We start from the raw sequence: 25,928 nt of genomic DNA, 5'->3' as shown, positions 1-25,928 counted from the left end.
AACATCAGTACATCTATCACCACTACCACACAACTATAATTACCACCACCACCACTACCACACTACAACTGCTGTCCTTCTAAACTTAGCACCACCACACCTATCACCTTTAAGCTTCCTCCACAACCACAAGTATCACATTCGCCACAATTCATCACAGTAACTTTAACACTCGTAACCACCACAACTGTCACAACCACAACTACCACAGCAATCACAACTACGACAACCACAACTACCACAACAACCAGGCATACCACAACTACCACAATCCCAACTACCACGAATTAGAAAACTTACATCTGAAAACTACCACAACAACCACAAGTATCACAATTCAACAACCACAACTTACACAATTATCACAACCACCACAGTATAACAACCACATCAACTACAACCGCTAGCACAACTTATACAACAACCACAGCTACCACAACTGACAATCACAACAATCACAACTACCACAACAACTCTTTCCTCACCTATAACCACCAAAATAACTACTCCTTAAATAACCCAAATCACCTCCACAAGCACCACATCTCCAACAGTCAAAAAATATCACAACCACCACCACTGCCACAATCACCACAACTACCAAACCACCACCACTGCCACAATCACTACAACTACCAAACCACCACAATTACAACAACCGCAATCACTAAACGAATTACTGTTACCACAACCACCAAAATAATATGTCATAATCATCACACTGTCAAAACTACCAGGTTCACCACAACAACAACCACACCCACGACAACCGCCACAACCATCAGAAACACCACAGCTACAACAACCACCACAGCTACCACAATTACAACCACCACATCTACTACAACCGCAGCAACCACCACACCTACTGCAACCGCTGCAATCACTACTGCTACTACAACCATCACAACCACCACATCTACCACAATCACAACCACCGCAATCACCACAGCTAACATAACAACAGAGCTACCTCAACCACCACAGGTACTACAACCACCACAGCTACCCCAACTATCAAAACAACCACAGCGACTAGAATCACCACAACCTCCACAGATACCAGAGGTACCACCAGTCAAGTGCGCTTTGTTAGCGCGTGACGAGCGAGCGAGCGTTTGTACATGCGCCTATCATCATAATTTTATCTTTGTGTAAACTTTCAACATTTCTGGTGAGGTAGTTACACAATAACAAGAATAACAGCTATAATATTTACTTTCTCACGTTTTTTCTCTCACGTTTTCTCTCTGGATGTGCATACAGCGAGACACGTAGCATTTATCACTCACGCAATGTTCATTCTCTGCTCCTGACATGTCGTGTCAACGAACTGTGTCGGTCAACGCTTGACTATTGATTGAATAAAACCCAGAAATGGGGCGATTACCCTAGCCGATTTCACCTCCTAAACATAGAAAAAACGTTCATGTAAAATTATGAGCGTAATATCTAATATGAAACTGATAGAATTCATGTAAGAAAACATGGTGGTACAACAGGAAATCTTTTTAAATTCGATCTCATAGTGTAGCACGTCAATTGAAGCCCTCGGTACATTCCCTTGGAAAGCTGGGACTCCAAGGGATTTCTTTGGTCTCATGAATAAATATATAGCTAAAAACAAAATTTATTGAATGTATGTATTACCTGTTGAATGAATCTCTTCTCTATCTCACATAGTAGAAAAGTAATTAGCCTCTGAAAACCATCGCGGTCGGGCCGGGTCGTGTCGGACCGCTCATTTCTCAGCTGAACGTAAACTTTGCTTCGCTAAGTTTGCTCGCTTCGCTCGCTCGCTTGTTACAACCACCACAACCACAACTGCCACAAACACCACACCTGTCAAACTATCACAACCACAACTACCACAAGCCCCACCACACCAAGCTGCTCACAGTTAGATACGCCTGGCTGGCTTTGGTATTGTATGCCGAGAGAGAGAGAGAGAGAGAGAGAATGTGTGATACACATACCGGTACACATATCACACAGACTGAGGCTCATAGTGAAGATCGTCCTTAACAGTAAGAGACTTACTTATTTTATTATTCTACAATTAAATAGGCTTAGGAACTGGGAAATGAAAAAAAAAAAATATGTATATATATGGAGCCTCTGTGGTACAGTCGTAAAGTGTGCGCTATCGCACACTGAAGAACGAGGGTTCTAGCCCCGCCAGGGTAATAAACTTGGGGAGCGTTCTTCTAGCCACGTACTGCATTGGCGGATATAAGGGGTGCTGTTGTTGAACCAGTGTCGCATACTATAAAGTATGCTTGCACCCAGTCGGCTTGCGCGGGCCGATTACACTTGGTTCACAGACTACACACACATCCGAAGCCACTCCAACACTACAATTACACTTACAAGCACTTCTCACCCTACATACAATCTCTACCAGACATCCTAAGCCACTTGGTAGACATACATTGGCTGTACCGTCCCCACTTCCGTCGGGATAGACCGGTCCTGCAGTGGACACTCAAACGGCTGATGATATATATATATAGATAGATAGATAGATAGATAGATAGATAGATAGGATAGATAGATAGATAGGATAGATAGATAGATAGGATAGATAGATAGATAGATAGATAGATACATACATACATACATACCCGGTATACATAATATGCATGTATTTCTTCCTCCTCCTCTTCTACTTCTCCTTTTTCCTCATTGCCCAATTCGTAGAACTATGTGATTATGCGAGTAAAATAAGTAAGTCTTTGTTTCTATTAAGGAAGATCCTCCATCTGAACCTCAGTCTGTGCTATATGTATTGTATATGTTTAACAGCTTTCTCTCTCTCTCTCTCTCTCTCTCTCTCTCTCTCTCTCTCTCTCTCTCTCTCTCTCTCTCCAAATCTGTTGGGTGATTACGACAAAAGAACTTCCAGTTTCTGTCCTTACTCACGAACGATCTCCCTTTCCACGACACACCACCACCACCCTCCCTTACACAGTCTCACATCTTATCTCACCACCTGAATACACCCACACCCCACATCACCTCAATATACCCGTCACACACCCAATACCATCTCAGTATACCAATACCACACACGCAATACCACCCACACTCCACACACCCACACCAAACACCACTCCAGTATACAAACACCACACAACCAGCACCACCTCAACATACCTATACCTATCTATCTTGCCAAACCTCTTAATCCCTTAAGGGGTGGCCACAAACAAATCGTCTCCACGTCGCCCTGTCCCCCGCCATTTCACTGCCCTGCTCCCATCTCACACTCCCCTTTCTCATATACCTCTCCACTCCATCCCTCCATCTCATCCTTGGCCTCCCCCTCCCTCTCACCCCCTCCACCTCACTCACATACCTGTACACTCTCCTCGTCAGTCTCTCGCTCTCCATCCTCCCTACATGGCCAACCACCTCCGTGTGTTTCTCCTAACTCTTCCTATCACATCCACATCCACACCACAACGCTTCTTCACTTCCTCATTTGTCAGTCTGCGTCTCCATGTGACTCCACATGCTCCTCACAAATAGCTCTATTCCACTGCTCTCACTCTTGACTTGCGTCAATCCAACAAGGTCCAAGCTTCATTTCCATACTTTAGAGTTGGTATCACAATACTGTCATGCAGTAACTTTTCACTTCCATGCTCACTTCCCTGTTTCTTATCACTCCTTTCAAAGAACCAGCAACCTTCCTTCCTTGTTGTACCCTTTCAAGCACTTCACCCTCTAAACTTCCATCTTTACTCATCACACTATCCAATTACTTAAACACACTCACCTTTTCCATTTCCTCCTCATTCAACCGCACTGTACATTCAGTGAATTCATTTCTCTCGAAGACCATAACTTTATTCTTCCCCACATTCACCTTTAGATTCCGTTTCTTACATACTCTCCCAAACTCATTCACCGAGCATTGCAGCTCCCCTTCGTGTTTACTTAACAACACAGTATCATCTGCAAACAACAGTACAGGGAGTTTTCACACATTGCCCTCTCTCATCAGGTCCGCTCCAACATCCACTGCCCACCTTGTTCCTCTTTTATAACCCCATCCATGTACAGATTGAACAACCATGGACACAGGACACATCCCTGCTTCAATCCAACCTTCAAACAGAAAAAATCACTTAGTTTACTGTCCACACGCACTGCAGCCTTAGCACCCTCATACATACTGTTCACGGTATTCAGTAACTTCCCACTTACTACATATATTCTTAATACTTTCCACAATCCTTATCTATCCACGCTATCATATGCTTTCTCCAAATCCATCATGAAGGTCGCATACAACTTCTTTCCCTTCTCTAGAAACATTTTCACTAAAGACCTAAGAATGAATATCTGATCTACACACCCTCTTCTCTTCCTAAAACCTCCCTGTTGTTCTCCAACTGGTTCCTCTGCTCTTTCCCTAACTCTGTCAATAAGTATCCTACCATATACTTTGTCTGTTACACAAAAGACAAATGTTCCCATGATTACCACATATTACTTTCTCCCCTTTTTCTTTGTACAGGGGAATCATTATACCTGACTTCTAATCCTCCGGGACTTTACCTTCCTCCCAGGCTAATCTGCACATCTACCACATCCATTCTACAACTATTTATCCACCACACTTCAGCATTTCACCACAGACTTCATCAATTCCTGGAGCTTTCCCCATTTTGACGTTCTTCATCGCTTCCACAACTTCCATCCTACTGATTTCTTCCTCTCTTGTCACATCCCTCCTCCTAGCCATTCCCCAGCCACTTATACTCGCATTACTTTCATTCTCTATGTTCAACAATTCCTTATTCTCTCCATCTGCACAATTTTTCTCCCTTCTCCACTAGTAATCTACCATTTTTATCCTTCACTCCTCGACTAACTTCTTTAACACCTTGTCTAACTCTCAACCTATACCACACACCCAAAAACCAAACCCACACCACACACCCAACACCACCCCCACACCACACACCCAACACCACCCCCACACCACACACCCAACACCACCCCCACACCACACACCCAACACCACCCCCACACCACACATACACACCCAACACCACCCCCACACCACACATACACACCCAACACCATCCCCACACCACACATACACACCCAACACCATCCCTACACCACACACCCAACACCATCCCCACACCACACTCCCAACACCATTCCCACACCACACTCCCAACACCATCCCCATACCACACATACACACCCAACACCAGCCCCACACATACACACCCAACACCAGCCCCACACATACACACCCAACACCAGCCCCACACCACACATACACACCCAACACCATCCCTACACCACACACCCAACACCATCCCCACACCACACTCCCAACACCATTCCCACACCACACACCCAACACCATCCCCATACCACACATACACACCCAACACCAGCCCCACACATACACACCCAACACCAGCCCCACACCACACACCCAACACCAGCCCCACACCACACATACACACCCAACACCATCCCTACACCACACACCCAACACCATCCCCACACCACACTCCCAACACCATTCCCACACCACACACCCAACACCATCCCCATACCACACATACACACCCAACACCAGCCCCACACATACACACCCAACACCAGCCCCACACCACACACCCAACACCAGCCCCACACCACACACCCAACACCAGCCCCACACCACACTCCCAACACCATTCTCACACACACACACCCAACACCATCCCCACACCACACACCCAACACCAGCCCCACGCCACACACCCAACACCATCCCCACACCACACATACACACCCAACACCATCCCTACACCACACATACACACCCAACACCATCCCCACACCACACATACACACCCAACACCATCCCCACACCACACATACACACCCAACACCATCCCCACACCACATCAAACATCACCTCAGTACACCCACACCACACACGCACCACCATCACCTCAGTACACCCACACCACACACGCACCACCATCACCACACCACACACCCACAGCACACACCAAACACCACCTCAGCACACCTACACCACACACCCAACACCACCTCATTACATCCACACCACACACCCAACACCTCAATACACTCACACTAGACACCCAATCCCCTTCGTTACACCCAGACAACACACCTAACACCACTTCAATACACACAAACATACCCTTCCTCCCTCACCCTTTCCGCACCACTCCCCCCACCTCCACCCCACACAGGCTTGATATAAGAGTCTCTCCATCATATTTATTCTCCTCAAGTGTCGTTAGTGGCGTTTTTGTCCCTCATAAATTGCACTGTTCACTTGTTTCACTTCTGGCTATTGTTTGTGGGCAAGGAATGACCGCTGTATCTCTTTGTTTGGCGAGTTTGTCTTATTGAGTTGTATCGCGCTCTCTCTCTCTCTCTTTCTCTTTCTGTCTTTTCCCATCGCTATTTTCCTCTCTCTGCCTCTCCCCCAGTCCGATATTTCCGTGTCCTCTCTCCCGTTATCACTGGCCTATCGGAAATATCTGCACCCTCTAAGGCTATTTTCCCCAGCTCCATTAGGGAAGAAATACAATCGCCCCCCCTTTAGCTCCTCTATTTTCGACCTGTTTCCCCTTATATCCCCTCGTTTTCTTTCTTTGATTTGTACTAGTAAACGTAACTCTCTCTCTCTCTCCCCAACTCCTCCATGCTTCTCTCCCTCTCTCTCTCCCCAACTCCTGCATGCTTCACTCAGCCATTCCCTACCCTTCCCTTTTACGAGTTCATTTTCCTCCTCCTTCCTTTCCCTCCCATCCCCTTCCTTTCCCTTTCTTCCAAACCTCTCCTTCTTGTCTGTCCTCATTCAGTCCTCCCTCCCCAGCTATTTCTTCTCTACCGCTTACACAGCTTTATCTCCCTCTCCTTCCCATCACGACTCTCATTTCGTCCCCAACCTTTCTCCTCCTCATCCTCCTTTGTTCAGTACCCCCTCCCCTTGCTTCTCATCTCTTCCCCTTCTTACCCTTCCTTCCCTTCTCCCCTCTTCCTCCTCTCCTCCCCTTCCCCACCTTGTTCCCTTGCCACGCCCTATCCCCTCAATCCTACCTTCAGAGAATCCTCCCCCATTCCTCACCGTTCACACTCCTCTCTATCCACTCACTTGCCCCCACCGTAACTCACTGACCCCCTACACCTCACACTGCTAAACCCACACCCAGATTCCCACACCAACACCCACACTCACACATCAACACCTACACTCAAACCTTAGTCTATTATCTAATCTTATCTCTCTCCACCCACACCCTCCTTACTCGGCGCACGGACACACGCACCCACACAGTCACACACGCCCCCCCCCCCACACACACACAGAAACGCGCGCGCGCACACACACGCGCACACCCACACACACACACACACAAAACACAACTACTCTAAACTACACCATTACTCTCGTTTCTCTCTCTCTCTCTCTCTCTCATCACCCTTCCTTGTTCTCCCAGTACCCTTCACCTACCCTTCTCTCTCTTCCCCTCCTGCCCCACCTCGCTCCAATTTGCCCTCAGTCCTTGCCCCATCTTGCACCACCCCATCCCCACACCCACCCCCTCTGCCCCTTCCACCACTCCCACCTCGCCCCCTCTTACGTCCTTCCCCAGTGTCATTAGCCTATTCATGAACGAGAGAGAGAGAGAGAGAGAGAGAGAGAGAGAGAGAGAGAGAGAAACATTTGATTTGTGAACCCCTTAAAACACACACACACACACACACACACACACACACACACACACACACACACACACACACACACACACACCAAAAAAAAAAAAAAAAAGAAAAACGAAAACAACTGACAGAAAAAAACAGACAGGAAAAAATGGCTGATTGGATTCTCGATGAGCCAGAAAATGAAGGGGGGCGAATGGTAAAAACAAACGAACGAACAAATGAAGCGTGACGTGAAAAACAAGATGTAATATTAGGGCTGGCGAAAAACAGCTCACAGGAATCGTCATCATCATCATCATCACGATCATCATGACTTTTTCCCGTTTAAGGATGGTGTGCAATTTTTAAGTTATAGATGGAATTTTTTTTTTTTACCAAGTTATCAATCGTGCGAAGCTACATGGTATCATTTTCGGCTATTCGCCTTATATCGTTGCTCGAGATTCAGCTTGTCTGTGTGTCTCTGTGTGTCTGTGCCTTAACTCCTCCTAGGCTATTGTATGGATCTGAATTAAACTTCCCAGGTGAGTTCGTCTGGTAACTCTGAGGGTCTTCTACCATACTCAGCTTTGCAACAGTGATTTTTAGGGAGGTCAGCCTCTTCACCAAATAAAAAAGTCTCTGAAATAGTGCAAGGAAGGTAGATATGGCTTTGATATCTTCCTACATGTTGCATAAATGGACTCTCATTATAATACGATATTTATAGAGCCTAACCCCCCCCCTCCCCAATGATTCTTGCTAGCCCAACCCCCTCCCAAACATACGGTCAGCGATAAGGGAAAGTGAGCGCATGGATTTCATCGACACGTCACAGGTCAGTTCGTCTGCTTCCTTAGTAATGTCTTCCACTATACAAAATTTTCCACTAGTTTTAGGGCGGTCAGCCTCCTTCCATGTAGAATAAAAGAAATGAAATTGGGGCAGGAGGGCAGATATCGCTTTGATGTCTTAGTACATATTGTTGCTCCAATCTGCTTACAACAACAACAAATAATGATGACAATAATCTATCTATCTATTGCCAGACACCTTAATCCCGTAAGGGGTGGCCACAAGGCGTCTGGCAATAAGTAGATAGATTACTATTATTATTATTATTTGTTGTTGTTGTAAGCGGATGGGAGCAACAATATGTACTACGACATCAAAGTGATATCTGCCCTCCTTCCCCAATTTTGTATCTTTTATCAGACATGGAAGGAGGCTGACCGCCCTAAAAATAATGATGGAAAATTTTATACAATGGAAGACACTGTTAAGGAGCCAGACGAAATGATTGAAGAAGTTTCGTTGACATCCATGAACTCACTTTCCCTTATCTCTGATCGTATGTTTGGGAAAGTGAGCGCATCGCTCTGATCGTAATAATAATTCATTCATTCATTCATTCATCATCCAATCCAACATTGCCCCATGAGAAGCGTAGGACCCCGGGGCTAGGCAAGTTGGTCCTGACTTTTAAGATGAGTGATCAGGCTCACTAATCCCTGAGTGGCATTACGTGAGCAATAAACCCCAACCATCTCTTGGATATAAACCTTAATCGGCTCAATCCAATTGGAGCGCCGTAATTACTCACTAAACCACCAGGCGCCAAAATTTGGTTATACGTTTACCACCTAGAGTAAATGGCTTCCTGGTGTACAGCAAACCATTTGGCTTGTCACTCAGTGTAGAGTCACCCACAGGCAGAAGGATGAGAAAAGAATGAAGGACAGAAAGACAGAAGAGGGAGTGTAAAGTCACCCGTAGGCAGAAGGACAGGGAAAGAATGAACGAAAGAAAGACAGAAGATGGAAGGAAAGTAGGATGGAGGAGAGGAAAGGGCAGATACCCGAGAGCAGCACTACATCGAGGGAGTGGATGGTGAGCGCCCCCACCTACCAGAGTAATAATAATAATAATAATAATAATAATAATAACAATAATAATAATAATATTCGCTTAGTACCCTGGGACAACACCCTTCATATATGCCACCACTGATCATGTGGCTTTACACTGATATATTGTTTTGTAATATGACAGTAATACTATTTTATAATTCTCTCAAACTGGCAGGCATATCTCAGGATTGGGTATGCAATTTCCATGTTTACTCTGAATGCGCAGGATGAAAGTGCAGATTTGCTTAATTTGATAAAACAAGTAAGACAAAGAAAAAACAAACACATAACAACCTCTTATAAACAACAGTCCATTATTAAAAAGAACAAACAGCCTATGATGAACAACGAACAGCAGCACAGACAACGATAATTATTCCGCTGTTTCAGTACTTCCCAGTCAACTACTTACATCACAAAGTTGACTATCTACTTGGCATCTGTCTATCTATCTACGTATCTGTTATATCTATCGGCATGACTTAGCTACATGTCAACGGTTATCTATCTATTACCCATGTACCGTATAATGTATCAGTCTATCTACGTCTGTACGGTATCTATCCAACCATCCATCTATTCACTGATATCTATTTATCTGTTACCTAGTCCATTTGGTCATCCAGGGTGGCAACGTCAAAACTTTACTCTCTCTCTCTCTCTCTCTCTCTCTCTCTCTCGCTCTCTCAAAAATATTGCTACTTGAATGCCCCGGGGAAAAAACTGATCCCATCCACATCAGAAAGGCAATTGAAGCGTTCAGTATACAGGCATGAATTAAAACACACACACACACACACACACACACACACACACACACACACACACACACACACACACTACAACCATTTACCACAACCACAACCAAATTAGCCAAACAACATCTGCAGCAATCATAACCACCACAACGTAACAAAAACTACCACCACAACCACCACCTTCACCACAAATATAATGATCAACCAGTACAACCACCATCACCACCATAACCACACCAACCAACACTTCCACCACAACTATCATACACTGCCCACACCACAATCATCATAACCACTACCACAACCGCCACAACTAAAGCAACCACAATTACAACCACACACTACCACCCTCACAATAACAATCACGACCTGCACATTCACCACCACCGCCACTACATCGATACTTCCACTACGACCACCACATCCACCACAGTCACCACCAATACAACCACCACAATCAGTACAATCACCACCATCACATACGCCTCAGCACCACAATCACCATCACCACGACCACAACCATAACTACCACACAACAACCACAACCACCAACATCTAAACAAAGGAAGAATGTGTGTGGGATGGGGGATAAATTGTGGAGTGTGTCTGGAGTGGAGTCCCCTTGTGTGAGGTGGAGTGACAGCTCTTGTGGGGTAGTGGAGGGCCAGGGGTGAAGGGGGAGTGGGGATGGAGGGGGAGTGAGAGGTGAAGGGGGAGTGAGAGGTGAAGGGGGAGTGGGGGTGAAGAGGGAGTGGGGGTGAAGAGGGAGTGGGGGTGAAGGGGGAGTGAGAGGTGAAGAGGGAGTGGGGGTGAAGAGGGAGTGGGGCCAGAGGGGGAAGCGGAAGGGGATATGAGAGAGAAGGTGAAGAGGATGGAGAGGCAAGTGAGGGAGGGAGGGAGAACAGAGCGAAGGGGAAGGGGAGTGTAAGAGGAGAGAGAGTGGAGTGGGACGGTAAGAGGAAAGAAAGGTGATGGAGTGAGGGGGATTGGGTGGAGAGGGGATAAACGAGGGAAGAGGAACTAGCCTGGGGTGGAAAGGGGGTAGAAAAGGGGAGTGGAGGTAATAAGGGAGAAAAGGAGGAAGCGGAGGTGGGCTTAAAGGGTGACGAAAACAGAGAAGAAGGAAAAAGGAGAAGACGTGAGGAAATGGAAGAGAGAATGGAGTGTGTGACTGAGTGGATGGGGACTGAGAGGGAAGGCAGGAGAGTAAAAGGGAGGATTTTGGTAGAGGGAACTGAAGGCTATGGGAGAGGAGGTAAGAAGGGAAGAAACTGAGCTTAGAATGAGGAGAGGATGAGGCGAGAATGAGCAGAGACTGAGACGAGAATGAGCAGAAGCTGAGGCGTGAATGAACAGAGGCTGAGACGAAAATGAGCAGAGGCTGAGACGAGAATGAGAAGAAACTGAGACGAGAGTACGGAAAGGATGAGATGAGGATGAGGAGAGGCTGAAAAGAGAATGAGGAGACTGTGAGAACATGATGAATGGCAGAGAATGAGGATACGAGTTTACTGAGACGAAAATGAAAAGCGACTGAAAGGGAATGAAGAGAGGGATTCTGCTGAGAACGACAAGACTGAAAAAAAAAATAAAAACAAAAACTAAAAGTGAGGAGAGAGTGAGCTGTGAATGAGGGAAGATACGGGAGGCAGGCTGGTGATGATTCTAGAAGCAACGAGATAACACTCTCTCTCTCTCTCTCACCCATACCTACAAACACTCTCAGCTTCCCATTATCCTCACTTAAACACAGACTCCCTCACCCACACAGCCACACTTTCCCTTTTCTTTCTCCCACACCAACTCTTCCTCCCATTCCCACTCCCTTTTCCCCTCTCTCCCACTCCCTCTCTCCCACACGCCGCTAGGTTAAAACAAAGCACATCCTTAGCATTGTTAGCAGCTGTGGCCTGGCTAAAGGTGGAGCTGCAAAAGAACAATAGCAGAGCGTTGTTTTCACTTGTTCTACTGTTGTTCATTATAACTTTAGGGACAGGTTCTCTCTCTCTCTCTCTCTTTCCAATCATGCCATGTTTTCATTTCTCCCTCTCTTATAAACAATTCTGTCTGTCTGTCTCTGTCTCTGTGTCTGTCTGTCTGTCTCTCTCTCTCTCTCTCTCTCTCTCTCTCTCCAATCATGCCATGTTTTCATTTCTCCCTCTCTTATAAACAATTCTGTCTGTCTGTCTCTGTCTGTCTGTCTGTGGCTGTCTGTCTGTCTGTCTGTCTGTCTGTCTGTCTGTCTGTCTGTCTGTCTGTCTGTCTGTCTGTCTGTCTCTCTCTCTCTCTATCACCCCATTTCCTCACCCTTTCATTTTCTGTTATTTATTCGCAATTTCCTCCCTCCTCTCTCCCATTTCCTTCTTTGTTCCCGGTTGAATGTCATTTACAATTCCCGTCCAACATCGTCAAATACAGGTTGGTATCGTGCAGTGTAGCTTTAGTATCTTAACCTCATTTCATATCAATATCGTTCCATACCCTTCCAACATCTTCGTTTAATATCGCTAAATGTTCTCAGTACCTTCAATTAATCGTTTTTCATAGCCTCTCAATATCTTCGTTTACTATCGTTTTATATTTTCATAATGATTTCTTCGTCTAATGCTCTCGTTCAGTATCGGTCAGGTGGTGAGGAGTCTTTAGCTGGTGGCGTTGTGTACCCTGGTTGGGGCTAAGCAGCTGCGGTGTCCACGTGAAGCCAAACCACCTCATATTTCCCTGCACCTCGCCATGGAGAAGGGCCCTGGTCCGACCCCGACGAGGCGCTGTCTACCACAAGGGGGCGTCGGTTCCTTGCATTGTGCACGCATTATACTGTACCTGTAGGACGGCCCCACAGAATTAGTTGCTTACCTGTAGTTGATGGGTCTGGTTCGGGTTGGGCAACTACAACAACTATATATCAGTCAGCATCCTTTAATATCTTCTCAAAATCCTCGCTTCTTCATAAGATTTCCTACGTTATTATCGATTAATACAGATCAGTATCTAAAAAATTATCGTTTCTTGTCTTCATTTAATACTACTATTTGCAATCGGTTCGTATGCTTGTGTATCCCAATCAGTAAAATCGTTTATCCTCGTTTATATTTCACGTTCAATACAAATTTCAAAAGTTTAAAATTTTCATCAGCAAACTATCAAGAAACACTAGTCCACCCAACAAGTGTGAAACGTGTCCAAGCGAGCAAGGTTGTATTTCAAACCACGTTCGGTCTTTTTCTGACAAATGATCAGGGTACCACTGAAAGGCAATTTCATAATAATTTTTTAAAAAGTAGGCTACTACATACAAGGGTCGACCAAATAGACGATGATAAAAAAAAGGGGGGGGGGGGTTGTTGCTCTGTTCTTGCCTATAAGAAATGTTTGGGGGCGTTTTTCGGCTACACTTGTCTTTTGAGGGGAAAATCCGGTACTAACGGAAGGCAATTTTCACGACAATTTCAAGAGGTATAAAATGACACGACAGGTTCAACAGCTGAGAAGAACACGGTCTCGATGAGCCTCACGTAGGGATATTTTACAAGCTATTCCGTGCAACAATTTTACACAACAAATATCGGCTGGAAAGTAATTTTCTCCCTCGTTTCGCTCCCTCGACCAAAACTAATCCATGCTTCGCTGAGGGAAATACCTACAGTACGTTGGGTCCGTGGCAGTGAAAGGGTTAATATCCTTGCTTTGCACTCTAATTCAGTTTACTACCTTTGGACTCTCTCTCTCTCTCTCTCTCTCTCTCTCTCTCTCTCTCTCTCTCTCTCTCCTTTCATTTCGCCTCTTCTGCATTCAGTTTTTTTTCTTTTTTTTTTTTAATTCCATCTTTCACTCCCCTCTTTCTCTCCCCTTTGCCTCTCGCGCTATCTTTATTTCTGTCCACTCTACTTAATTTTCTCTCTCTCTCTCTCTCTCTCTCTCTCTCTAAGTGGGTTGTGTACACTTCTGTATGTACTCCATGTGCTTACTTACGGTTCATGTTCATTTTACATGTAATAGTTGTTTGCTACATAGACAGATTGATTTACTCGTACAGACACATATAAATTGACAGATAAATAAAGAGAGGGCAATAGACAGACAGACATAAGAATGTATGACGCAGAGGAAAATAAAGAGGTGAAGAGATGGATAGATAGATATACAGAGATTGATGAACAGACAGATAAAGACGGATATTTAATGATACTGTACCGGTATATACTGTAAATACAAGCATGATTCTGGAGGTAAACGGATTTATGGATAGAATATTTATTAGCTCAGACAGTAAAATAAGTGTGTGTGATGCTGCTACACATTCGCCTACACTTCCTCCACACCCACATCCACGCCTACACCCGAACACACATCTCTAACTCACCCTCAGCCACAGCCACAGTCCCCCCTTCCCCCCTCCACACACACAGATCCTCACGCAGTCACAAAGCCACACCCAGTCCCATACCCAGTTCCACACCCACATACATCATCCACATCTACACCCACATCCATTCCCACACCCATACTACACCCTCACCCAGTCTCACACCCTCACCCACACCCACACCCTCACCCTCATCCCTACCTTCATCCTCACCTACACCCACACCCACACCCACAAAGCCCCCTCACACCCACATACTTGACACTCCCACCCACATCCCACCCCCTGTGCCCAAACCAACTATTTCTTTTTCTTCTATGGACAAACAGCAATTCTATTCACGCTAATTTCAAACGATTTTATTCAGCTGAGAGAAATTACTGTCAATTAAACTCACGATTTACTAATTAATTAAAGTTTTCGTACAAATAAAAATCACTAAATATTTCGTATATATATATCGTGAATTCCTTTGTTTATTACGTTAATTAAAGTGAGCTGCCCAAAAATAAAAATGAAAAAGGAAATGAAAATAATGAATAAAAATGGAACATATGTTTAATACACACACACACAAACACACACACACACACAAGCACACGCGCACAGAAAGAGAGAGAGAGAGAGAAAGTGTGTGTGTGTGTGTGTGTGTGTGTGTGTGTGTGTGTGTGTGTGTGTGTGTGTGTGTGTGTGTTTAGCCGAATATCAAGTTGCAGGGGGGGGGGATGGGGAAGAAGGAACGAAAGTTAAAAGAATATTGAGACAGAAGACACTAATATGGAGGAGGAGGAGGAGGAGGAGGAGGAAAAAGAAAGAAATAGGAGGAAGAAGAAGAAAAGGAACAACGGAGGAGTAGGAGGAGGAGGAAGGAGAGGAAGAGGAAGAAGCATGAGGAGGAAGAGAAGGAAGAAAGTGAGACAGAGAAACCTAAGTCGGACCAATATTTCACTGTTATTGTTTACTGCCCCCCCTTCCTTCCCCCCTTTCCCCTCTCCTTCCTTTCTCCCTTCCCCTCTCCTTCCTTTCCCCCTTTGTCTTCCCTTCTTTTCCCCTTTTTGTTGACCCCTTCCTTCCCTGTCCCTGTTTCCCTTTCTCCCACCCCTTCCTTCCCCTCTTTTCCCTCCCCTCACCTCCCTTTTTTCCCTCAATCCCTTCCTTCTCTGCCCTTGTTTCCCATTCCCTCCCTCCTTCTCTTTTCCTCTCTCTTCTCTCTGTCATCCCAAACACCTCCACTCCCATCTCTTCACCATCTCCAACCCCTCACTTCCCTTTCCTCTGTCTCCTCCCTCTCATTCCCACTTCTCACTCCCTCTTTCCCCTTGCTCAAGATTTTGTCATCCCCAATTCCTCCTTTCCCTTCCTCTTTCCTCACTCTGCCTTCCCGTTCCTCTTACCCTCCCCTCTCCCCATCTCTCTCTTCATCCTCCACTTTCCTCCTAAACCCCTCCCTTCCTGTCTTCCTCTCCCCCCTTCCCTCACTTCCCATCTCCCCCTATCTTCTCCCCCCCCCCTTGCTCCGTCTCTGTCCCCCTTTATCTCGCTTCCATCATCCCCGACTCTTCCGTCTCCTTCCTTTTTTCTCTTTTAGTCTTTCCCCTCTATCTTCATTTCCCTGACTCTCCCCCTCCTCCCTCCTCTCCCCTCTTTTCCTTTCTACTTTTCTTCTCCCACTCTCCTTCATCTCTCTTCCTTTCCTCTCTCTCAAACCTATCCTTTCCCTACACTTTATCCAAAAATATCCTCCTTTATCCCTCTTCCTTATTTCTTCTCCAACTCCCCTTCCCCCCCTCTCTGTCTCCCCCTCTCCTCATTTACCCCTCTCCTAACCCACCTTAACACCCCTACCATAACCTAACATAACATAACCTCCTATCTCCCCCAGTCTTCCTCTCTCCCTTTGTCGCTTTCCACTCTCAACCTCCTCTCTTTCCTCCCCCTCCTTTCCCCCTCTAACCCCTACCCCATCCCCCCAGCGAAGGAGAGGGGCGGGCAGAATGATTGATGGTCCACCCCATCGTGAGAACACAGTGACACAAAAACATAAACAAAAGAAAAATGGATCGTGGGAATATCAGCGCATAGGAATATTACACAATAGATTTTGAGAGCAGTTAAATGTTAGAAAAAAAATAGAACATGATATTATTAACACACAAGAACATTAGAAAGGAAGAAACAAGAGATCTTAATGTTAGAATACAAAAACCTAAAAAGACTAGGACATGGGAATATTATAACTTAGGCATGATATGTCTTAAGAATATCATAATTAAAATAAAAACAAAAACAACTGTTCATAGGAACACTGGATCGGGGAAAATATCTTAGAAACATCCAGAACATAGGAACACAAGAACAACAGAACGCAAAAACTTCAATACAAAAAAAGAATGGAACGCAAACCTTTAAAACAAACGAAAAAGGTAACGTAAACATTATAGCAGATAAGAATGAAGAATACCGTGCACAAAAAAATGAGAATCCAGGATCTTTACAAAAATTTTTGAAAGTAAGAAGGCGAAAATAAAAATAAAGTCAAGCGGCTACACTTTAATAACTATAGCCTTTTATTAATTTATTTTACGTGACAAAGATCCCTACCTCCCTTCAGCATTTCATTACGGGACGGCTTGATTAGTAACCAAGGAGACTCACTCCTGCCTCAAAACTATGGCTCATGGTATTTCGCGGGAGTGGCACAGTTCCGGCAAATGAAAACAAAGCGACTATAGGACTGTCGCGGGAAAGGTTATGGCTCGGGCATAAGACAAGGATAACAAAGTGGAAGGCACACCCCTATCCCGCCCACCACAGTCTATCCTCGATTGTAACTAGCCCAGAAAATGTGTGGTTTCGTGTGTCGTGTTGTTCTGTGTGTGTGTGTGTGTGTGTGTGTGTGTGTGTGTGTGTGTGTGTGTGTGTGTGTGTGTGTGTGTGTGTGTGTGTGTTTGAAGTCAAGATCCATTTATTTCAATATGCATTAACCCAATGCGTGTTAAAGAATGGAGGTCATAGACAGGAAGCATGAGCCGGTAAGCGACGATGGCCAGCTTTAAGCGGACCAAGCTTTGTCAGCGACCGGAAGTGAGTTTCGGCACTATAAGTCATATCTATATGGAGGCTCTCCAGTGCTACACTCCACACAAGAATTATGTCCCTGGCTTAAAAAATTTCGGAGCCTTAGCATTTCGCGCGAGCAAGGTTGTAATATTAGCGTTTTTCATATTTTCTGCATTTGATGACCTTTCACCTCTGACCTGGAGGATACTGGGCATGCATGTAAAAAGCACAAAGGCAGTACTCATCAACGTCTATAAGCATGCAAAGTTACATTCGATTCCATCCACCCACTGTGGAGCTAGGGAACCTGAAAGTCGCGGAATGACCCACCAGAGATACAGCTTCTTGGTGGCGCTGCCAGTGACTGGAAGTGAGTTTTGACACTAAATGTCATTTTATATGGAGGTATTCCAGTGCAACATTTCACCCAAAATTCATGGCCCTGGCTTAATTATCTTCAGAACTTTAGCATTTCGCGCGAGCATAGTCGTGATTTTAGCTATTTTCACCATTTTCGTATTTGATGACCTTTGACTCCTGACCTGGCCAATATAGCACACAGGCGGACATAAGAAAGTTCTAGTACTAGCCAATGTCTATAAGTATGCAAACTTTCATTCAGTTCCATCGAGCCACTGGGGAACTAGGGGGGTATGTATGAAAACTTCTACTATAATCGTAGCGCACGACTCTGAGGTTATTATCGTACCCTGGCACCCTACCTGTCGACAGTGCATCCGATTTCGTATCACACAAGAATCACATTATTATACACGAATCACATGCTTATCATATTGTATACGAAATCGGAAGCACAGTTGATGGGTAAGTTGCCAGGTTACGATAATGACAACCTCAGAGTCGTGCGCCGAGACTATACTTGCTGGGGACGCTGAGGCCAATCTTGGCAGGGTTGCCATTCGAAAACTAGAGGAGAGAGGGGAAAAATGGATGGCACACTGCCGATAGGGAATGACCTCAAGATTACACCTAAAGTAGTCAGAGCTTTCTACGTTAATTAGTAATGCTTCTACAAAAAAGAGGGTTTTCAGCCGATGTTAGGCAACGAGTAGTTGCCTAGAAACCAAAACCTTGCAGACACAGTTAGGAAATAGGCTGGTCATTGTGTCCAAGTTTGGTCAGAATCGGTTAATTCTGAAGGGTAGAAGTGCCTGCCACAATCAAACAAGAAAGAACATACAAGAAAAATAGAAAACGCGACCCAACAATAAGGGCGGCAAGAAGCTGGCCAATGGTAGAAGGAAGGATGGATGGATGGAAAGAAAGTAGTGCTAAAAGATTAAGATTTACACATAAAAGGAGAGGAAAAATAAAGGTGGAGAAATGAAAGATTATTTGTTAATACGAAAAGAGGAAAAAGAAAATAATACATGTAGATAGGAAAGACGGAATAAAAGAAAAAAGGACAAAGATAGTAGAAAAAAGGAAGGAAAGAAGGGAAAGGAAGAAGAACAGGGAGCAAGAAAGAAGGAAGAAGAGGCAGGAAAAGGGAGACAGGAGAAAAAGGACAGATAAGGACAGGGAAGGAAAGGAAAAAGCATGTAGGAAGAAAGGAAGATAAAAGCAGAGCGGAAGGAAGGAAGGAAGGAAAATGAAGGCAAGAAGGAAAAGGAAGGCAAAGGGAAGATGGTAACATAAGAGGAGAGCAAGGAGGAACACGGGAAGAAAGGGGAAAGAGGAATAAAGGCGGGTGATAAAATAAAGGAGGAAGAAGGAAAGGGAATGCGCTGGAACATTTAATGAAGGAAGCAGAGGAAGGAAGAGCAAAGAGGAAGGAGGAGGAAGGAAGAAGAGAGAAGAGGAAGGAGGAAGAATTAAGAAATGGGAAGACGAAGACACAATGAGGAAGACAGAGTGGAATATGACGACAAGGAAGTAAGAGAAAGAAAACAAACCTTCTCACATCATCAGTCATCTGTGTGTGTGTGTGTGTGTGTGTGTGTGTGTGTGTGTGTGTGTGTGTGTGTGTGTGTGTGTGTGTGTGTGTGTGTGAGAGAGAGAGAGAGAGAGAGAGAGAGAGAATACTAACATGATATAATTTTTTTTTTTTTTTTTTTTAATGTGTCCGACTCTGGACATAGGCTTCACAGCCTGCTATCAAGGCCCAGCAGTCCTCCTACATACCATACACCACTACATGTCACACACCTTCGAAAAAGACGTAAGAAACTGAAGATAACAACAAACGAAATGGCTCTGACCGATGAAAAAGTAAAAATAAAAATCCACAAGAGCAGCCTGACTGCGCATATTCTCACTCCGGCAAATATAATCCTTCATCCAGGTCCCTAGCGTATATTTACCAGATTTAGCTTAGTTTACCATTTCCATTTTTCTCTAAAACAATTACGAAATATGGCAAATTATATCCGTAGACTTTCCCTGACCAAATGCTCGTGGTTTTACGCCCTTTCGCACTTTTTAAATACTTATTTTGCGTATTACGATCATTTTTTCTTTCTTTCTTACTACCCACATCTTATTGATATACATATTGATTGCATAAATAACAAACAAGATAACAGATACACACCACCACTACACACCACCACATACACAGAGACACACACCTGTGCTACGTGCTTCACACCACACACACCACACCACACCATACGGACACTATCACCTCACATACCTCAGTTACTACTTTACCCATCATTACCATTTCACACACACACACACACACACACACACACACACACACACACACACACACACACACCAAAACCAAAAGCAGTAGGCCAGGTCAAGCAGAATCTTTAAAGCTCTTGAGAGGACCCTAGTTAAGAATGTATTGGGCAAGGAGTAAGGCTGGACACAGGTCAAAGGTTAGGGGTCAGGGGTTAAATGTCAGGGATCAGAGGTCAAGGATAAGGAATCAGGGGTAAGGGATCAGGAGTGAGAGGTCAGGGGGTCAGGGTAATGGGCCAAGTCATGGGTCAGGTGTCAGGGGCCAAGGGTCAATGTCAATGGTCAAAAAATCAGGGGTCGAGGGTAAATGTCAGGGGTCAAAGATCAAGGGTCAAGATCAAGGCTCATTTTTTAAGAATTCACAATTATCCCCAAGAGTAAATTCTTTCTTATAATTAAAACGATGAGGTCAAATCAGCCCTTCCACTACACCTATCCAGTTCTTGACATTTATCTTCGTGTAACTTCATGTGAAAAATTTCCTGTTATGTGCATTTCTTTCTGCACCTTCCTTAAAGAATTTATATCCATTCTATAGTGGGGACAGCAAAGTTGCACCACAATCTAAATATGATCTTATTAAAGCAAGCTAATTAATGCTGCATTATTTTTCTAGATACCGTATCCTATTACTCACACGTCTAGAAATTAAGCTTACGATTCTAATTGCTTCATTTCGCGCACTCAGAAACAGTTGCCTACGTCTTAGGGTCGGCAGCTGTCATACAGGACTCTCACAGTTTTTCACTTTTATCTATGTTCATCCAGTGACATTCTTTAAAGTTTATATTTGCTGCTACCTGACGAATTTCTTCAGCTTAGGAAACTTCATGTCATATCTAACTCCCCGAGGTCGAATACCCTCTCCCAAGCCGAAAAAAAAAATCGTCTAAAGGTAGCAAGATTAGGTTGAAATGTATTTAACTGTGTTGAGGGGGTTAATTTGTAGTTTAGTGTCACCGATACTCTTGACTTCATTCACTTCTTACCATTTCTCACGTCAATTATCACTTACAAATCCTCTGACCATCTGCATAGTAACTTTGGAGAATTTGGAGAATTTTTGTGATTTCCTCTATACAGTGCGCATTGTACACTGACATTGTATAGTGTATTATTGATACAAGTTATGTCGATATTATGATGAAAAAAGAGAATGTTGGGGCGCAATACGTAATATAATTCGCTACGGAAACTTTGATACGAAGCTTCATATGCAACTTAAAAGTTCCCTTGAAGACTGTTACAGTCGTCTACTGAGTTACAGAGACCCTTTCAACCCAAGGAGGCCTTTTGTACTTTACGTTTTGCAATTTCTTGATTTTATTCAAATCAGGGAAGACAGTTTCAACTGAAACGGATATTTAAAGGTCTCAATAGTTCAAAAATCATCCGGTATCAGCAAAACTGAACTATAACAATACGTAATCATACTGTTGATTAATAAAACGTCCGATTTCCGTGTCATCAGCAAATTTTACTAATATGTACGATGATTCCTAATTCAGAAAAAGTATTCATATAAAAACAAGGAACCAAGGATTTGGTACTCCACTGATCCCCAGGCGCTTTGGCTCAGACTACGAACGCCCTCTTATGCTGATAGGGCCAAGGAAGACTACATTTAATTCATCTAGACTGAAAAATGTCCCCGTAGCGAAATTTGCTTGTCTAATGGTGGCAAGAATACATTACCAAGTGAGTTCTTTAAATTCACGAACTGCGTCGCGCCATTAAACCATCAAAGAGGGGGAGGAGTAAAGAAATGAGCGTGGTGAGCAAAGGAATGAACGGAATGAACTGCATGTTTGGTGGGTGGTGGGGATGGGGCAGGAAAGCATGCCGTGTGAAAATGAGTGTTGTAAGATTTGTGATTTCAGGGCAGTGAAGATTTATTTCAGTACATCGAAAAAAACAATGTAGGGAAGGAAAGAAATGGGAGTGTGGAGAGGGAAAAGAAATGGGAGTGTGGGAGGGAAAGAAATGGAAGTGTGGGGAGGGAAAGAAATGGGAGTGTGGGGAGGGAAAGAACTGGGAGTGTGGGGAGGGAAAAGAACTGGGAGTGTGGGGAGGGAAAGAAACGGGAGTGTGGGGAGGGAAAGAACTGGGAGTGTGGGGAGGGAAAGAACTGGGAGTGTGGGGAGGGAAAGAAATGGGAGTGTGGGGAGGGAAAGAAATGGGAGTGTGGGGAGGGAAAGAAATGGGAGTGTGGGGAGGGAAAGAAATGGGAGTGTGGGGAGGGAAAGAAATGGGAGTGTGGGGAGGGAAAGAAATGGGAGTGTGGGGAGGGAAAGAAGTGGGAGTGTGGGGAGGGAAAGAAGTGGGAGTGTGGGTACGAAAAGAACTCGGAGTGTAGGACAAAGAAATGTGAATGTACCACAAATAAGTGGGTGCGATGAAATGGAACTAAGGTAATGAACTGGGGGGTGGGAGGTTGCGAAAATGGATGCTGTACAAATAAGAGTCAGATGTGAAAGTTATATCAACATTACTTCAACAACAATAACAAGATAAGCACGCGTTGCTCTCATTCATTTAGCTTCTCTGATCTTTTGACGCAGGTAGAAACTATTTTACGCCATCAGAGGCAAAAAAAAATAATAAGAAGAAGAAGAAGAATAAGAATAAGAATGTCAAGTAAGGAGATGATTTGATGCACCTGAGCGAAATCGATTCATGGAAAAGGTAACTGTTGTGAATGAAACGAAGAAAATTTGGTATGTAGACGTTTGAGAGAGAGAGAGAGAGAGAGAGAGAAACAAGTCACTTTAACCTTCACACACACACAAACGTATGCAATACTCTCTCTCTCTCTCTCTCTCTCTCTCTCTCTCTCTCTCTCAAACACACACACACACACACACACACACACACACACACACACACACACACAAATACACACACACACACAAATACACACACACACACAAATACACACACACACACAAATACACACACACACACAAATACACACACGCACATCAAGTGAGGTACAGTCTGCGAAGTGAGGATGTGAGCGGCAGTACAGGTGAAATACTATACCGAGAGGGAGAGAGAGAGAGAGAGAGAGAGAGAGAGAGAGAGAGACCTTTGTCTTATGCCTTTTAAGTCTTCGTGCATTTACTTCTTCCTTGTTTAATTCCTTTTTACAACACGAACTCAACACGCAACCATGGATAGACACTGGAACAAGAAATATTTAACACCAGAATATGTGACACTTTTTTCGCGTACCGGTACAAGATCTGCTCCACCTGAAGCAGACACCGCATAGATGTTGTAAATAGCAGGTCAGTAGAATAGTCTAAAAGAATACTCAATAGGATTCTACTCACACTGGAATGGGTAATGGGGGAGGCGGTGGCTGAATCGGTAGAGAGGCGGTCTGCAGTCCTAAAGGACCCAGGTTCGAATCCCGGCTGGGGCAGGGAACAGGATTTGAATTTCATAAGAGCAGACTTTCCTGATCTACCAGATGACCCGCCGACATGTCATAAAAGTACCCCCGCTAATACCAATACACCAGTCCTGTATGAGACAGCCCTAGCATGTATTCAATATGGACGGTAGGTGGTAGCGCCGAAGTGGTGACATGTAGAGAGGTGTCTGGTATGTAGGAGGACTACTGGGCCTTAAGAGTAGGCTGTGAAGCCTATGCCCAGAGTAGGACAAAAAAAAAAAAAAAACTAACTTCCCTTTCTCTCTCTCCCTCTATCTCTCTCCGCTCAACACTATCTTCCAAGTTATTCACCTACAGTCAGTCAGTCTCACACTCATTTCATCGTTTATCTAATATCTTTTCCTCTCTGTTACTTCTCTCACTTCTCTTCCTTCCTCATGTCTTTCGTTTTTCTGTCCAAACACTTCCTTCTCTCTCTCTCTCACCTACTGTTATCCTTCCCCCAATCTCCCCCCCATTTCCATCTCGTGTGTGTGTGTGTGTGTGTGTGTGTGTGTGTGTGTGTGTGTGTACCAAACTACAGTATCACACCTCTTAAAGCTGACACACTCTCTCTCTCTCTCTCTCTCTCTCTCTCTCTCTCTGTCTATATCTATATATCAATTTATCTAACTGTCTATCTATTTATGAACCTTCCTATCTCTCTCTCTCTCTCTCTCTCTCTCTCTCTCTCTCTCTCTCTCTCTCACACACACACACACAGGTATCTCCCCTCCCTGCCTCACTCACTTTTATCACATTTTCTTTTCTTTTTTTTTCACCCTCTCTTTCCTGTCATCGCCCTTTCCTTCTCTTTTTCTCTTTCACTATATTTCTCTCTCTCTCTCTCTCTCTCTCTCTCTCTCTCTCTCTAGTGATATTGTCCTCATGTGCCTGTCTCGATGCCACTCTGATCTCTCAATATAGAGGAGAATGGAGTTCGGGATGGAAGATAAACTCTCTCTCTCTCTCTCTCTCTCTCTCTCTCTCTCTCTCTCTCTCTCTCTCTATGTTCGTCTTTCATATCCGTTTAGATCTACGTTTCCTGTTCATCCTTCCCTTTCGTGCTGATGGCCTAGTATTATTGCGTATCGACTGAATGAGAGATTAAGGCAGATAAACATATACTGCCATGGTTCAGTCTTCCTCAACAAAACGACAAGCAATTAAATTAACATCCAAGTCCCCAACTGACTACTGGGTGAAGGACAAGAAGAACACATAACTTCGTCCAACCATCTGACCAGCCTGAAAACAAAAACTCAGGTACTTCCAATTGCGAGCTGGATGTGTTATCTTTCCATCACCGGCTCCCCTTGCTGATGGTAGGATACGGAAAGTAGACTGACAAGACTGACCTCCTCCGCAACGCTTCCTTCAGATCATCGCTAACCAAGAGAACCAGATGGTGTAATTTTCTGCCAAAGTCTATGTTTAATTTGTTTTATTCAACTTAGGAAAGATCTTTATTACTGAAGGGATTAACAGCTGTACTTAACCCCTCTATTCGAAAATCTCCGGATCCCAATAAAACAACCTAGTGATGGCAAGAATAAAAAAAAAAAAAAAACAAGCACCACCGAACAGAAGGGGTTGATCACAATGAACCACTTCGAACTGCGTTGCCCCTTAACTCCTAAACTCGGGCCGATTCTCCATTTGCGGTGCGATTACTGTACTTACTCCCTGAATGCAATTACTTTTTTTATTATACTTGCTATTCGAGGCGATATTATTCAGCTAAGGAGAGACTAACCTTTCAGAAAGGGCTAGACAAAACCTTATCAATCCATTTACTACCACAAGACCCTTCCCTAAGCTTAATAACATCGTTTAGGGGAGGCAATAATAAACATGAAATCCTCGAACTGAAGGGGAACAAATACCAAAACAGTTGTAACAGCACTATCCTACCCTCCCCACGACACCCAAATTCAAATAACCATAAAATACCTGAACCGCATCAAACGGCATTGTTT

This window comes from Coenobita brevimanus, chromosome 22 (genome assembly GCF_032717465.1).
Source record: "Coenobita brevimanus isolate Jiangsu-jjx chromosome 22, ASM3271746v2, whole genome shotgun sequence".
In the NCBI taxonomy this organism is placed as follows: domain Eukaryota; kingdom Metazoa; phylum Arthropoda; class Malacostraca; order Decapoda; family Coenobitidae; genus Coenobita; species Coenobita brevimanus.
Note: the sequence above shows the minus strand (reverse complement) of the source record.